General features: G+C 40.0%; 1 protein-coding gene across 1 annotated transcript in view; it reads left to right on the forward strand.

Moving 5' to 3' along the window:
- The window catches only part of tenm3 (teneurin transmembrane protein 3), an 890,613-nt gene that overhangs the window by 323,347 nt on the left and 551,605 nt on the right, over positions 1–15,661 (forward strand). Inside the window, 1 exon segment of the mRNA XM_072677215.1 lies at positions 5,294–5,361. The gene's annotated coding sequence lies outside the window, so the exon portion shown is untranslated.

Here is a 15,661-nt window from a genome sequence, read left to right on the forward strand (position 1 = left end):
TGTTTGTGAAGAGTGACGAGGGGCATTTCTTTCATTAGGGGGGATAATAACCAGACCGATGCGTGCTGGCTTTGCCCCCGGGATTCAGCTCTGATTGATTCAGGAACATGTTTAAACAGATGATACCTGGGGGGACGCAAATAAATTGTGGTGAGGCTCTTATTTGTGGAAGGAATCAATACCATTGGAAATGAGTTTGGGACCCAGTGAGCAGTAGTGCTTTAATATAGGAGCCACGCCAGCCTCGGCACGGCTCCTGGACAGCAGAGAGTCCACTCAGACTGGACCTAAAGGTCACCAATCAACTCTGTGTTTTAGGGCAAGTCAATCATTTGATAGCACTTTATTGGAGACTGTGCGCAATAGCTAGAGAGCGTGAGAGAGCGCGCAAGGGCTGGCGGAAGCTCAAAACTTTGTTCTTCCAGGAAAGGTTTGTTGTGCCACAGAACTCTGCTTCTGAGCCCGCTCTGTTTGTGGGGCGTAGGGCTGTGCTGTACATCCTGCGGCCCTCTGGTGTTTAATGTGTATTTGGGTTATAATTAGAGAGCCCTCCCATCGAATTCATCAGTTCTCATTTATTCTGTTTCGCTCTTTCATTTCTATTACACTATATGTCAAAAAGTTTGTGGACACCCCTTCTAATGAATGTTATTAGAGTTTCATACTGGATATTAATGTTATTAGAACTTCATACTGGATATTAATGTTATTAGAGCTTCATACTGGATATTAATGATATTAGAGCTTCATACTGGATATTAATGTTATTAGAGCTTCATACTGGATATTAATGTTATTAGAGCTTCATACTGGATATTAATGTTATTAGAACTTCATACTGGATATTAATGTTATTAGAACTTCATACTGAATATTAATGATATTAGAGCTTCATACTGGATATTAATGATATTAGAACTTCATACTGGATATTAATGATATTAGAGCTTCATACTTGATATTAATGCTATTAGAACTTCATACTGGATATTAATGTTATTAGAGCTTCATACTGGATATTAATGTTATTAGAACTTCATTTTGGATATTAATGTTATTAGAACTTCATACTGGATATTAATGCTATTAGAGCTTCATACTGGATATTAATGCTATTAGAGCTTCATACTGGATATTAATGTTATTAGAACTTCATACTGGATATTAATGTTATGATAGCTTCATTCTGGATATTAATCCAGTTATTAGAGCTTTATACTGGATATTAATGTTATTAGAGCTTCATACTGGATATTAATGTTATTAGAACTTCATACTGGATATTAATGTTATTAGAGCTTCATTCTGGATATTAATGTTATTAGAACTTCATACTGGATATTAATGATATTAGAGCTTCATACTTGATATTAATGCTATTAGAACTTCATATTGGATATTAATGTTATTAGAGCTTCATACTGGATACTAATGTTATTAGAACTTCATTTTGGATATTAATGTTATTAGAGCTTCATACTGGATATTAATCCAGTTATAATAGCTTTATACTGGATATTAATGTTATTAGAACTTCATACTGGATATTAATGCTATTAGAGCTTCATACTGAATATTAATGTTATTAGAGCTTCATACTGGATATTAATGTTATTAGAACTTCATACTGGATATTAATGTTATGATAGCTTCATTCTGGATATTAATGTTATTAGAGCTTCATACTGGATCTTCATCCAGTTATAAGAGCTTTATACTGAATTTGAATGTTATTTGAACTTCACACTGGATATAAATGTTATTAGAGCTTCATACTGGATATTAATCCAGTTATTAGAGCTTCATACTGGATATTAATGTTATTAGAGCTTCATACTGGATATTAATCCAGTTATTAGAGCTTCATACTGGATATTAATGTTATTAGAGCTTCATACTGGATATTAATCCAGTTATTAGAGCTTCATACTGGATATTAATGTTATTAGAGCTTCATACTGGATATTAATGTTATTAGATCTTCATACTGGACATTAATCCAGTTATTAGAGCTTCATACTGGATATTAATGTTATTAGAGCTTCATACTGGATATTAATGATATTAGAGCTTCATACTGGATGTTAATGTTATTAATCTGGACTATTTTTGACACCATATATCAAAAGGTTTGTGGACACCCCTTCCAATGAATGCATTCAGCTACTTTTATTTGCACCCATTGCTGAGACAGATGTGCAAATGCACACACACAGCTTGTCTAGTCTGTTTAAAGAAGTACTGTAGAACTCTATTGGCACCGTGCTGTCTAATAATGCCAGGCGTGGGCTAGTAGAGGGGTATAAAGCCCCCCAGCATTGAGCTGTGGAGCAGTGGAGGAACTGTGTTGTTCTTTGGAATGATGGTGGTGGTGATGGTTGCTGAATGCAATCAAATTCTTACACCAATGAATGCTCCTCCAAAATCTAGTAGGAGGCCTTCCCCTCAGGACACACTAACTAAAGCTGGTGAACCTATTTTTAATACCCTTGATTTCAGGAGAAACAATGACAATGAGCAGGTGTCCAAATACTTTTGACCATGTATTGTATTGTGCAGCCCCAGCTAGAAGGTTGTTGCAATAGAAGTTCAGGTTTAGCTGACATGTGAAGCTAATAATTGATAAGATTAGACAGTGATTGATTACAACTAACTACTTCTGGATCTTCTCCACAACCTTTCAGACCCACAGTACTGAGTCATCTTCTCACAGAGGAAGGATGTACACTACACAAACACCTGTGGATGTTTTCCGATCTGAAACCAGAGTAGAGCTTGGTTTTCTGCTCGCGCTCAGAGATGAAAGCTGCTGCTTATCTGCAAGGAGTCCCTTTGACGTTCCACCTCCTCCTTATGCAAGCCAGTTACCTTCTATCTGCTGTCTTATCTCATCAGAGGGTTCTCCTGAAGATGACTGGAGCTTCATACTGGATATTAATGTTATTAGAACTTCATACTGGATATTAATTTTATTAGAACTTCATACTGGATATTAGAACTTACTGGATATTAGAACTTAGAACATACTGGATATTAGAACTTCATACTGGATATTAATGTTATTAGAACTTCATACTGGATATTCGTTTTATTAGAACTTCATACTGGATATTAATGTTATTAGAACTTCATACTGGATATTAATTTTATTAGAGCTTCATACTGGATATCAATGCTATTAGAACTTCATACTGGATATTAATGTTATTAGAACTTCATACTGGATATTAATGCTATTAGAACTTCATACTGGATATTAATGTTATTAGAGCTTCATACTGGATATCAATGCTATTAGAACTTCATACTGGATATTAATGTTATTAGAACTTCATACTGGATATTAATGTTATTAGGGCTTCATACTGGATATTAATGTTATTAGAGCTTCATACTGGATATTAATGTTATTAGAGCTTCATACTGGATATTAATGCTATTAGAGCTTCATACTGGATATTAATGTTATTAGAGTTTCATACTGGATATTAATGTTATTAGAGCTTCATACTGGATATTAATGCTATTAGAGCTTCATACTGGATATTAATGTTATTAGAGCTTCATACTGGATATTAATGCTATTAGAGCTTCATACTGGAAGTTAATGTAATTAGAACTTGTAGGCACTGGCTTTTGAAAGGAAATGAAATAAAGGAAGGCATGACCTTTGACTTCCACATAGTACCGTGGGTCAAAGTTAGGCTTTGGTCCAGTGTTAGCTCCTCTAGGGCCAAGTCCAAGTCCAAGCTCAGGATTTAAGTTCAAGTGTTCTGAAACCAGGCTGTTCGCCCTGGACAGCATTTCCATAGCATCTTCTCTGTTGCTTATGTAGTCGGGTTTGCTAGGGCAGTGTGATTAGTGTATGGCTGCTATCTGGTTTGACGAAGCAGAAGAAGGGATGGTGTATTGGCAGCTTCTTGCTCTCGGTCTTGGCTGTGGTTCTGATAAACAGACGGTGCAGACGGCTGAGAAATCCACGGGTCTGGACCCATAAACGGCTCCTGTGATGTCAGTCAAAGAGCACTAGCTAATGTGGGCTGGGAATTGGAAGGCAGGGACAAAAAACGGCGTTTCTAAACTTTGCTCGTCTGATTGGCTGATAAGACATGACAATGCCGTGACCACTCAGAAACTGGAGTCAGTCTGAGATTTGACTCTGTGAATCAGACACGTCCTGCAGTCGGGTAATTTACACTACCATACGGGCTTGTGTGAGTACACCACCACTTCATTATTCTGTAGGTTTGGAATAACTGGTCAACTTTAACAGCTGATATTTTACTCCACAGTAGAGAATACAGCCTATACTGAAGTATCATAGACCAAACAGCAGAGTGTATTAATGCTATTACAGATTCATACTGGATATTAATGTTATTAGAGCTTCATACTGGATATTAATGTTATTAGAACTTCATACTGGATATTAATGATATTACAGATTCATACTGGATATTAATGTTATTACAGCTTCATACTGGATATTAATGTTATTACAGATTCATACTGGATATTAACGATATTACAGCTTCATACTGGATATTAATGTTATTACAGATTCATACTGGATATTCATGTTATTAGAATGTCATACTGGATATTAATGTTATTAGAACTTCATACTGGATATTAATTTTATAAGAGCTTCATACTGGATATTAATTTTATAAGAGCTTCATACTGGATATTAATGCTATTACAACTTCATACTGGATATTAATGCTATTGCAACTTCATACTGGATATTAATGTTATTAGAGCTTCATACTGGATATTAATTATTAATTAATTACTGGATATTAGCTTAATATTACTCATTAGTTCTGACATTATACATATTTTAAATTAATTTGTCTACAACATAATTGGTTATTATATATTGTTCAAAATATTGATTCCAAACTTTTGAACAGCAGTGCGTGTATATGAGAGAGATAGATGAGGCAGTAATGGATCAGGGCTGAAGTGGACCGGCTGGTCTTCATTTGCCTTGCAAACACTGAACATCTGCTGCATGAGTTTCTCTCTCTGCCAATGGAATTTTCCTTTTTTTGCTTCTCTCTCTCTCTCTCTCTCTTTCTTATTGTCTCTCACCCTCTCCCTATCTCTCTCTCTCTCTCTCTTTCTTATTGTCTCTCACCCTCTCCCTATCTCTCTCTCTCTCTCTCTCTTTCAATAACCGTTTGATGAAAGGAGCACAGGTGACCTCAAGTGATTGATGTTTGGTTGGGTTTCAGTTTTTCATTCACTGGTTTTTCTTCCTCTTGTTGTTTTGTGTCTCTGAATGCAGAAGTGAAGAAGAAAGGTGACCAGCCAACGAGACAGAGCCGAGGAGGAGGATGAGCTGAGATGAAACAGGTGAGGAAGAAAGCAATAAGAGATTCATGTTTGCACTATTTCATGACTACTCTTCTGAGGTTGGAAAAGCTTTACAGGACACTCCCATTCAACCCTAATGAGAGACTGTAGCTCCGCCTCCTCAGTGTATATCACAATACCTACATTTAGAGCATTATTATTATTCACCCTAATGAGAGGCTGTAGCTCCGCCTCCTCAGTGTATATCACAATACCTACATTTAGAGCTTATTAATATTCACCCTAATGAGAGACTGTAGCTCCTCCTCCTCCTCAGTGTATATCACAATACCTACATTTAGAGCTTATTAATATTCACCCTAATGAGAGACTGTAGCTCCGCCTCCTCAGTGTATATCACAATACCTACATTTAGAGCTTATTAATATTCACCCTAATGAGAGACTGTAGCTCCGCCTCCTCAGTGTATATCACAATACCTACATTTAGAGCGTTATTAATATTCACTCTAATGAGAGACTGTAGCTCCGCCTCCTCAGTGTATATCACAATACCTACATTTAGAGAGTTATTAATATTCACCCTAATGAGAGACTGTAGCTCCGCCTCCTCAGTGTATATCACAATACCTACATTTAGAGCTTATTAATATTCACCCTAATGAGAGACTGTAGCTCCGCCTCCTCAGTGTATATCACAATACCTACATTTAGAGCTTATTAATATTCACTCTAATGAGAGACTGTAGCTCCTCCTCCTCCTCAGTGTATATCACAATACCTACATTTAGAGCTTATTAATATTCACCCTAATGAGAGACTGTAGCTCCGCCTCCTCAGTGTATATCACAATACCTACATTTAGAGCGTTATTAATATTCACTCTAATGAGAGACTGTAGCTCCGCCTCCTCAGTGTATATCACAATACCTACATTTAGAGAGTTATTAATATTCACCCTAATGAGAGACTGTAGCTCCGCCTCCTCAGTGTATATCACAATACCTACATTTAGAGCGTTATTAATATTCATCCTAATGAGAGACTGTAGCTCCGCCTCCTCAGTGTATATCACAATACCTACATTTAGAGCGTTATTAATATTCACCCTAATGACATACATATACATGGAATTGCTCAAATTCCAGCAGCAGGTGGGGGACAAAGTAGGTGGGGCATAGGTAGGTTACATGCCTAGTTCAGAACGTGTGATTGGTGTATTGAGGTATAATAAAGGATAATCCTCACCTTTAAAATGATATATAATAATAGTCCACTTTAACCTCCCCTGAGCTTCACAGAGAGCCTGGAATTTACTCCTTCTCTCAAATAAAGGCCACTGTTTAGTACTGACATGATGACCACATTACTTCAGGCTTAAACACACACATAAAACATGCATTCGCGCACACACACACACACACACACACACACACACTCCGACACACACAGAGCACATGATGGATATCAATAATTCATACAGGCTGGGGCTGACCCTGTTTGGTGTGGCCTTTGTCATGTCCTGCCTGCTGCTGCTTTGTAAATAAACATGTGTCCGTGCCAGGCTTTACCCATAATACTGGGCTCACAGCTGAGTTAAGCTGTCTCCACTGTCCACACTACACCCACACTTCACACACACACACACACACTTTGCTCACACACTCTCAGCGAGCTCTTCTCGTATTGTTTGCGGGATAAAACGAGTAAAGACCTGAAGTTCAGACACGGACGCTGGTTTGGACGAAACTCTGAGATTAAGCAAACGCCACAGCGTCGGCACAGCGATGCAGCAACAGCAGCTGAAGACACACACTCACTAGTGAGTAGGGCAGTGAGAACACACCCTGCGTGGTCAGGGAGCAGTTTGAGGTTGGGTGCCTTGCAGAAGGGCACCTCAGCAGTGGATTCCGGGGTCCGTGGGATCAAACCATCAATCTTCTGGTCCTAAGCCCACACTCTACCCTTTACACCACAGCTGCTTCTGCTTGACTGTCATTAAGTGCTGCCTAACTGATTGTATGGGGCAGTGCTGGCTCAGCAGTTAGAGCTCCGGGCTATTGATAACAGGGTTGTGGGTTCGACACCCGGGCTCGGCAAGCTGCCACTGTTGGGTCCTTGAGCAAGGCCCTTCACCCTCTCTGCTGCCCAGGTGCTGGAGTTGGCTGCCCACCGCTCTGGGTGTGTGTGTGTGTGTGTGTGCTCACTGCACCTAGTTCACTAGTGTGTGTGTGTGTGTGTGTGTGTGTGTGTGTGTGTGTGTGTCACTACCACAGATGGGTCAAATACGGAGAGCACAGTAATAAATACGTCACCTTTACTAATTAACTTAATATTTTTTTCTTTTGACCTTTTTTGTATATTCGCTTATTTTATGTATTATTATTATTATTATTATTATTATTATTATTATTATTATTAACTTTTACGTTACTTGTATTACATTATTATTTATAATATTGTTATCCATCCCAGTATTTAATTACATGTATTTATTGAAATTTTACATTTTATTTATTTATAGATTTTTACTTTTTGGATTTTACTTTTCTATTACATATCATTTTATCCAACAAAAGTGTATGAATCTATTCTATCTATCATTTTGTTTAATTTAAGAAATATTTGACAACAGTTTTTACCCCAAAAAATAAGCAAAATATTATAAAATATAAATAAGCATAATATTAATATAATGAGAGACTTCCAGTAGATAAAATTTCTTACACTAAATGAAAATAATAGAATAATGTCATGTAGAAATGATACGTCAGATGATTACAGTAGATTAAAGGATTTCACTTGCTTAGATGTCATTTATTTTATTGTTTTAGTGCAGTGTGGATTTACGGTCAGATCCTCCGTCCAGTCAGCTTGCTTTATAGTCTTTTGCAGGTCATGAGAGTTGTTTTCTTTTAATATCAATTAAGACTTTGATAATGATTAAAAGTCTTCTCCTGCATGTGTACACACACACTCTCTCACACACACACACACCCGTCATTCAGTGCAGTGTTGTGAATTCTCATCATCAGTGAGTACAGTCAGCCTGTTTGGAAACGAGTGTTCTTGATCTGTCAGACGTGTGTGATGGTGAATCACTGGAGAGAATAAAAATAGAAAGATTGTCTCGGAGGCTTCGGACCTTCACACCTGCACCTGCTCAAGTTGGGAAGGGGGGGTTGTGTGTATCTGTGTACATTTTCCAGACAGAATGATATTTTATATATAAAATATGCCCCTCTCTTAGTAAAGTTAAAGGAAAGCTTTTTCATGTATATATTACTGTTTTATAATATTTGAATATTAATTCCATTAAATTTGCATATATAATGTCATTATATACATAATATATACATATATAATTTCATATATTTTCATTTTCATTTTCCATTTATTAATTTAAAATAACAAAAAGGGACAAGGGTCGTGGTGACAGTAGGGTCCCAGTCCCAGGTTCCAAATCCAAAGTGTCATACGATAGAAAACTCCCAGCAAAATTACCAACCTCTAGTCCCTAAATCTGGAAGAGCAGGTGAAGCGCTGAAATAGACTCACACGAGCTCTGGCTGAAACGCTCTCCCAGTTCAATTTCAGTGGAAGAGGGGATATGTAGTACAGCATATGTGGAGCATATAGCTGCATTTATCTCCTATTTGTATGTAATTCGTGTCTCTGTTTATTCATGAGGGGAAAGAAAAGAAATGTGGGTTTCCTGTAGGAAAAGTATTCACTTATTTTCACTGGAAAAATCAATCAAATGTACAGAGCAGCCTGACATGAAACAGTGTGGGAACCCCAGCGCTAAGCTCTGAGCTGTTACAGCCATGATATGCAAAGCTTAGCTTGAGCTGTTTGGTGTCTGAAATGAAAACAAATAGAGAGACACAGATAGAGAGACAGATAGACAGATAGATAGACAGACAGACAGGCATAGGTAGGTAGGTAGGTAGGTAGGTAGGTAGGTAGATAGATAGATAGATAGATAGATAGATAGATGGGTAGACGGGTAGACAGACAGACAGAAAGACAGACAGACAGACAGACAGACAGACAGGTAAACAGACAGACAGACAGACAGACAGACAGACAGACATACAGATAGATAGATAGATAGATAGATAGATAGATAGATAGACAGACAGGTAGACAGACAGACAGACAGACAGAAAGACAGACAGACAGACATACAGACAGACAGACAGACAGAAAGACAGATAGACAGACATATAGGTAAACAGACAGACAGACAGACAGACAGACAGATAGATAGATAGATAGATAGATAGATAGACAGACAGACAGACAGACAGACAGAAAGACAGACGGGTAGACAGACAGACAAATGGGTAGAGACATAGATAGACAAAGACAGATGGGTAGACAGACAGACAGGTAGATAGATAGATAGACAGACAGACAGACAGACAGACAGACAGTACTCGTACCCCAAACTCATACCTTGTACAGTGATGTCCAAACAGTGGTACACTACTCTGTGTGTGTGTGTGTGTGTGTGTGTGTGTGTGTGTGTGTGTGTGTGTGTGCATGCAGCAGGTTCATTTTCATTGGCAGCCCTCCTTCACATGCAGTTCTGCGCTGAACGGCGTGAGCTTTGTTGTATTAATCAAATCCAGGTTCAGTAAAACGCTCCTTTAACAGTATAATCACTGCAATGAACCTCATGTCACAGATTGCTCCCTGAGTCGTAAATTAAACCCAAATTACATCAAGGATTCCTGCGTTCTGTAGCGGAGTATATGAAGTGCTTGCAGTGCTTTAAAAGCTTGTAAAAAAAATTCCATACATCCTCGTGATTTTCTGCTAGTGAAGCTAATCAGAGCGCATAAATCACGTCGGTGGGCACTCAGAGCATTAGCCATGCAGATCCGGTCACCCATGTGCAATTAATGGCAATTACAGTTATACTTTTATGATGTCTGCTTCTTGCATTACAAAGGAATAATTGCTTTTTATGGCTTTCAAGTCGCTGGCTGTCTTTTTTTTTTATGGCGGCCTGTTAGTTATAAAGGATGCCCAAAAAACATGTTTTACAAAAGGGGCTAAAATGTCCATTACTCTAATGGATTAATCACCAATGCCTGGTCAGAAGCCAAAACGCCTGCATATTCTTCCAGCTCTCTGTCTGAAGGGGCCGCTCGGCCACATCAATCACCTGAGCCTGGCTCTACCAACACAGCTCACTCTGCTGCGTCCTATTTCCAGCATTAAAGGCATGGTCAGGTCTGGACCGTCAGACTTTTCAGTTTGGGACGAACCAAGATTGACCAAGTGATCTTGCCATCTCCTTTGAGAACTCTCTGGTCACTCCATCTACAGAAGCTGGAAGTCTTGGTGTAGTGATGGATGATCAGTTATCAAGTTCTCAAGTCATGTTGCAGTTCTGACTCGGTCCTATAGATCCTGAAGAATTCCACCCTTCCTCAACCTCTAGAGAGTCGCCCAGGTGCTCGTTCAGTCTCTCCTCACTTCAAGACTTGACCACTGCAGCTCTCCTCTGGCTGGTCTTCCTCTGCTCACCATCAGACCCCTGCAACTTATCCAGAATGCAGCGGCACGGGTCGGGTCGGGTCGTCTTCAACTTTCTAAGTTTAGTCATGTTCAGCTCCTCCTCCTCCTCTGCTGCGTTCTCTCTTCACTGTAGCTTCCTGTAGCTGCTGCCCAGGTCATCAGTTTCAGACCCCTGACTGGACCGGCCAGCCCCTCCGTACTTGATGGCGATGGTCAAAAGCCTGATCTGCACCAAGAGTCCTTCCAGCTTCAAGTACGGCTCGGCTCGACCCGCCATCCTTTAAGATCCACGGAAGACGAGCGTCCAGACTTTTTACTGTCCTGCACCGAAGTGGTGGAATGAACTTCCCCTGGGTGTCCGAACAGCAGAGTCCAACACTCGCTGTCCTCAAACCCAGACTGAAGACCCTCCTCTTCTGAGAGGACTTTGGTAAAGAGTAGAGTATTCTGGTCTCCATATTGACTTGTGTTTAGTAGAGTCTAAGTTTAGAGGATCTTTAATTTTTAGTCTATTTTAACTAGCTGAGGTTCTTCTTCAGTAAATAGTGAAGTTCTTTTGTAAGTCGCTCTGGAGAAGAGAGTCTGCTAAATGTTTCATTCAAACGACTGTGAAACTGTGACTGTGATAACTAAGGTTAACCAGAGCTCTGCCTTAAGGCTCTTGATCACGTTAGCCAGCAAACTGACCAGAACTTCTGGGAAAATGCTTTTGCCAGTCCAGTCAGAGATAGAAACAAATACATTCAGTGCTCCCCCAAGCATTGATCTGTTGAGCAGTGGATGGATGGTGCTCCATCTAATACGCTTGAGAAGAGTTGGAGAGTTAAGGATAAGGTGATGGGGTGGTGATTCCCCGGGCGCTGGAGTTGGCTGCCCACTGCTCTGGGTGTGTGTACTCGCTGCCCCTAGTGCACTAGTGTGTGTGTGTTCACTACCACAGATGGGTTAAATGCGGAGGACACATTTCGCTGTGCAGTGTACACTGTACAGTGACAAATACATGCACCTTTACTTTTACCTTTATCATCATCATCATCGTCATTATCATCCAATCTCCTCCTGATCTCGTTAACACACTTGAAAACCCACTTGACTTGACTTGTCGCTGAATGCAATCAAATCCTTACAGCAATGCTAGTAGAAAGTATTCCACCCTGGAGAGTAGAGTTGGAGTACAGTTACTCCAACAAAAGCAGGATCAACTCTTTTGAATCCCCTTTTGATTTCAGAAGAAACAATAAACGCGTGAACAAGTGTCCCAATACTTTTGTCAATTAATACGTGTTTAAGAGGAGGATACAGGCGAACGTGAATGTGAGGAACGTGTGATTTTTCCATTGTGCTTGTGTTTCCACCCTGTTTTCAGCTTGTGTAGCCGAGCTTTCTTCTCTTCAAGCGAGTTTTTCTTCTTCTGGAAGGTTCCATGTTAGAGGAGCTGCTGCCCTGGTTTTTTATGGCTGTGTTATTTGCGGTGGAATTTGTGCGTGTTACATGGTGGAATTGCTTTGACCTCCTGTCACCGGCCTCCACAACGGCCAACTGAGCCTGAAAAGAGGCGTAATAGCACAGACAGCCCCTCACTCTCAGCCTCTCTTCCTCTCTCCACTTATTCGCTAGTTTCTCTTCCTTTTTTCCTCATCGCTCTTGGTCTCTCTCTCTCTCTCTCTCTCTCCTTCTTTCTCTCGTTCCGGTTCCACTCTCTCTGCACCTTTCACCTTCTCTCATCATCATCCCGTCACTCCCTGTCATTTTCCTCAGTGTCACTCGTTACTTCCCCCTCCCTCTTTCCTCACAGGCCCTTACTGTTTTATCTTTCTGCCACTTTTGCTTTTTTCCTTCGTCGTCTTCTGCCGTGTTGCCCTCTCCAGACTCTTCCTCATCCTGACTTTTAGTCTAAAGTGTTCCAGTGATAATGTTAATGCCTTCCATCACTGTCTCAGCCCGAGAGTTTCCTAAATATATACACATAAGTCTTAAAAAAGGGAAGTGAAGACAGTGGGTTTATATATAGACGGCTTAAATGGGAAGAATTCAGTGAAGCGGTTCTTCTCGGTGATGTATAACCTCTTAGAGGCGGTGGTGGAGGCTCAGCGGTTAGAGCTCTGCGCTATTGAGGCAGGGTTGTGGTTGGTGTGGCGCAACAGATAATGCCACTACCTGCCACTGAGCTGCCACACCATGTTGGAGACTGGGGTTCGATGTGGGGCAGTGGTGGTTAGAGCGCCGGGATATCGATAACAGGGTTGTGGGTTCGATTCCCGGGCTCGGCAAGCTGCCACTGTTGGGCCCTTGAGCAAGGCCCTTTACCCTCTCTGCTCCCCGGGCGCTGGAGTTGGCTGCCCACCGCTCTGGGTGTGTGTGTGTACTCACTGCCCCTAACACGTGTGTGTGTGTGAGTGTGTGTTCACTACCAGATGGGTTAAATGCGGAGGACACATTTCGCTGTACAGTCCACACTGTACAGTGACGAATACGTGCACCTTCACCTTCATTCATTCCCAGTCTGGGTGACTGGGTTGCTGCGCTACACCAATAAGAGTCCTTGGGCAAGACTCCTAACACTACACTGGCCCTCCTCTGTAAGTCGCTCTGGATAAGAGTGTCAGCTAAATGCCATAAATGTAAATGTAAATGTTGTGGGTTCGATACCCGGGCTCGGCAAGCTGCCACTGTTGGCCCACTGTTGGCCTATTAGGTCCCTGTGAACCCCCTGTTACCCCCCCAGCCGTGACATCCTGCCCAGTGTAGGAGTCCCCAGTCTCCTCCTTATTGAAAATGAAAATATGGCCACATCCAAATATCCAATATTTTTTAGGATGAAGATCATTTCACTGAGCTCAGGAACAACTTGTGTTTAATAAGAAGCAGCAGGCAAGAAGCGTTGAACGTGTGGAAGAACAGAAACTAGCTCACCCCTAAAACAAGGCCAGTCTCTCTCTCTCTCTCTCGCTCTCTCTCGCTCTGTTGTTTGGTGTTGTTTACAGCCTGCTGGAAAATGTGTGTTAAAATTGATGGGCAATGCTAAAATGTGTCTCTTCACTGTAATCCTGAGAGCTAACTCCCAATACTGTAACTAGAACCTGAGAAAACACGATTGGAGGCTTTAATTGTTTTGCAGCACTGTTTACACTGTTTAGGGTAACAGCTTGTTTACATCCTCACTCCTTGTAAACAACAAAGTAGAAAAAGTTGAACATTGAAAGTCTGTGCAGTTTAGGCCTGTGAACTGAATTAATCTGAATAATATAATATAGTGATGTTGATAATTTCAGTGAGGCTATAAATATATATGAATCTGTGTTTCTATTCTGAGCTAGTTTCTATTCTTCCACATTCAACACGTCTCGTCTGCTGTATACCCAATACTTCCTATACCTAAGCTCTGAGCTTGGTGGCTGGTGTGGCGCAACAGATAACAACACCACCTACCATTGCGTTACAACAACACCATGTGGGAGACCAGGGTTCGATTCCTGGTCTGGGTGACTATGCTGCGCTACACCAATAAGAGTCCTTGGGCAAGACTCCTAACACTCCATTGGCCCACTTCTGTAATACGAGTGACCTTGTAAGTTGCTCTGGATAAGAGCGTCTGCTAAATGCCGTAAATGTAAATGTAAGCTTATAGAAATATGACTTGCATCAATACAACAGTTCATATTTTCAAAGTCAAACATTAAAAGTCTGTGCAGTTTAGACCTGTGAAATGAATTTATTTGGAATAATTAATATACATAGTGATGTTGAGTTTCAGTGGGGCTTTTATATATAGTTTACTACCATATATACTATATATATCTCATATATACTATATATATATATATATGTGTGTGTGTGTGTGTGTGTGTGTGTGTTTCTGTTCTTCCACATTCAACACTTCTTGTCTGCTGTATACCCAATACTTCCTATACCTAAGCTCTAAGCTTATACAAATATGACTATAAATATGATGCATCAATACAACAGTTCATATTTTCCACTAGTCAAAAGTGTCAAACTAGTCAAAAGTGTGCACACATTCATCCTGGTTGAATAAGGATCTTAAAAACAGGGTGTCATATGTTCGTTTTCAGTGTAGAGGAAACTGGGGACACACGGGTATCCACCGTAGTTAGGCTGTAAAGGCTGGGGTAGGGGGTTCAGGTTTAAGTAGGCCTAGGCTGTAGGTTGAACTGACAGGAGGTGATGTGGTCATGTAGGCGATTAAGGCTAATTATGTATTGGTCTTTTGCTAAATGAGTAAATGTGTGTGTATTATTTTTATCTGCAGACTTTATCATTCTCACTCACATTGTCATCTTGTACAGCTTGACGCCACTTTAACCTTTTTTTCTTAATTCAGTTTAGTTTCCTTGTTGTTTTTATTTTATTCCTGTGTTTTATTATTATGATCCGTGTCGACCTGAGGAGGACGGGTTCCTCTCAGGGTTTCTTCCTCTCGAACTGAGGGAGTTTTTGCTCTAAGGAGGCTCTGACTTTGTAAAGCTGCTTTGTGACAACATTTGCTGTAAAAAAAACTAAATGAAAAAAAATCAAATTATATAAAATGTATTTAATAAAATATTATTACATATATTTTTATATATTATATAATAAATAAGAAATAATTGCAAACCTATAAAATTTATATATTTTATCTATATATATATATAAATTTAATTGAAACATTTGAAATTGTACATTAACATTAACTGTAGCTGCACACTCCTACAACTTAGGCCTACTGGAAACCCCCCAAGCCACGACATCCTAAATCTCTCTCTATATATATATATATAAGAATGGCAAGAATGGCTAGGCCGACCAAA

Source organism: Salminus brasiliensis, chromosome 4 (genome assembly GCF_030463535.1).
Source record: "Salminus brasiliensis chromosome 4, fSalBra1.hap2, whole genome shotgun sequence".
NCBI lineage: Eukaryota > Metazoa > Chordata > Actinopteri > Characiformes > Bryconidae > Salminus > Salminus brasiliensis.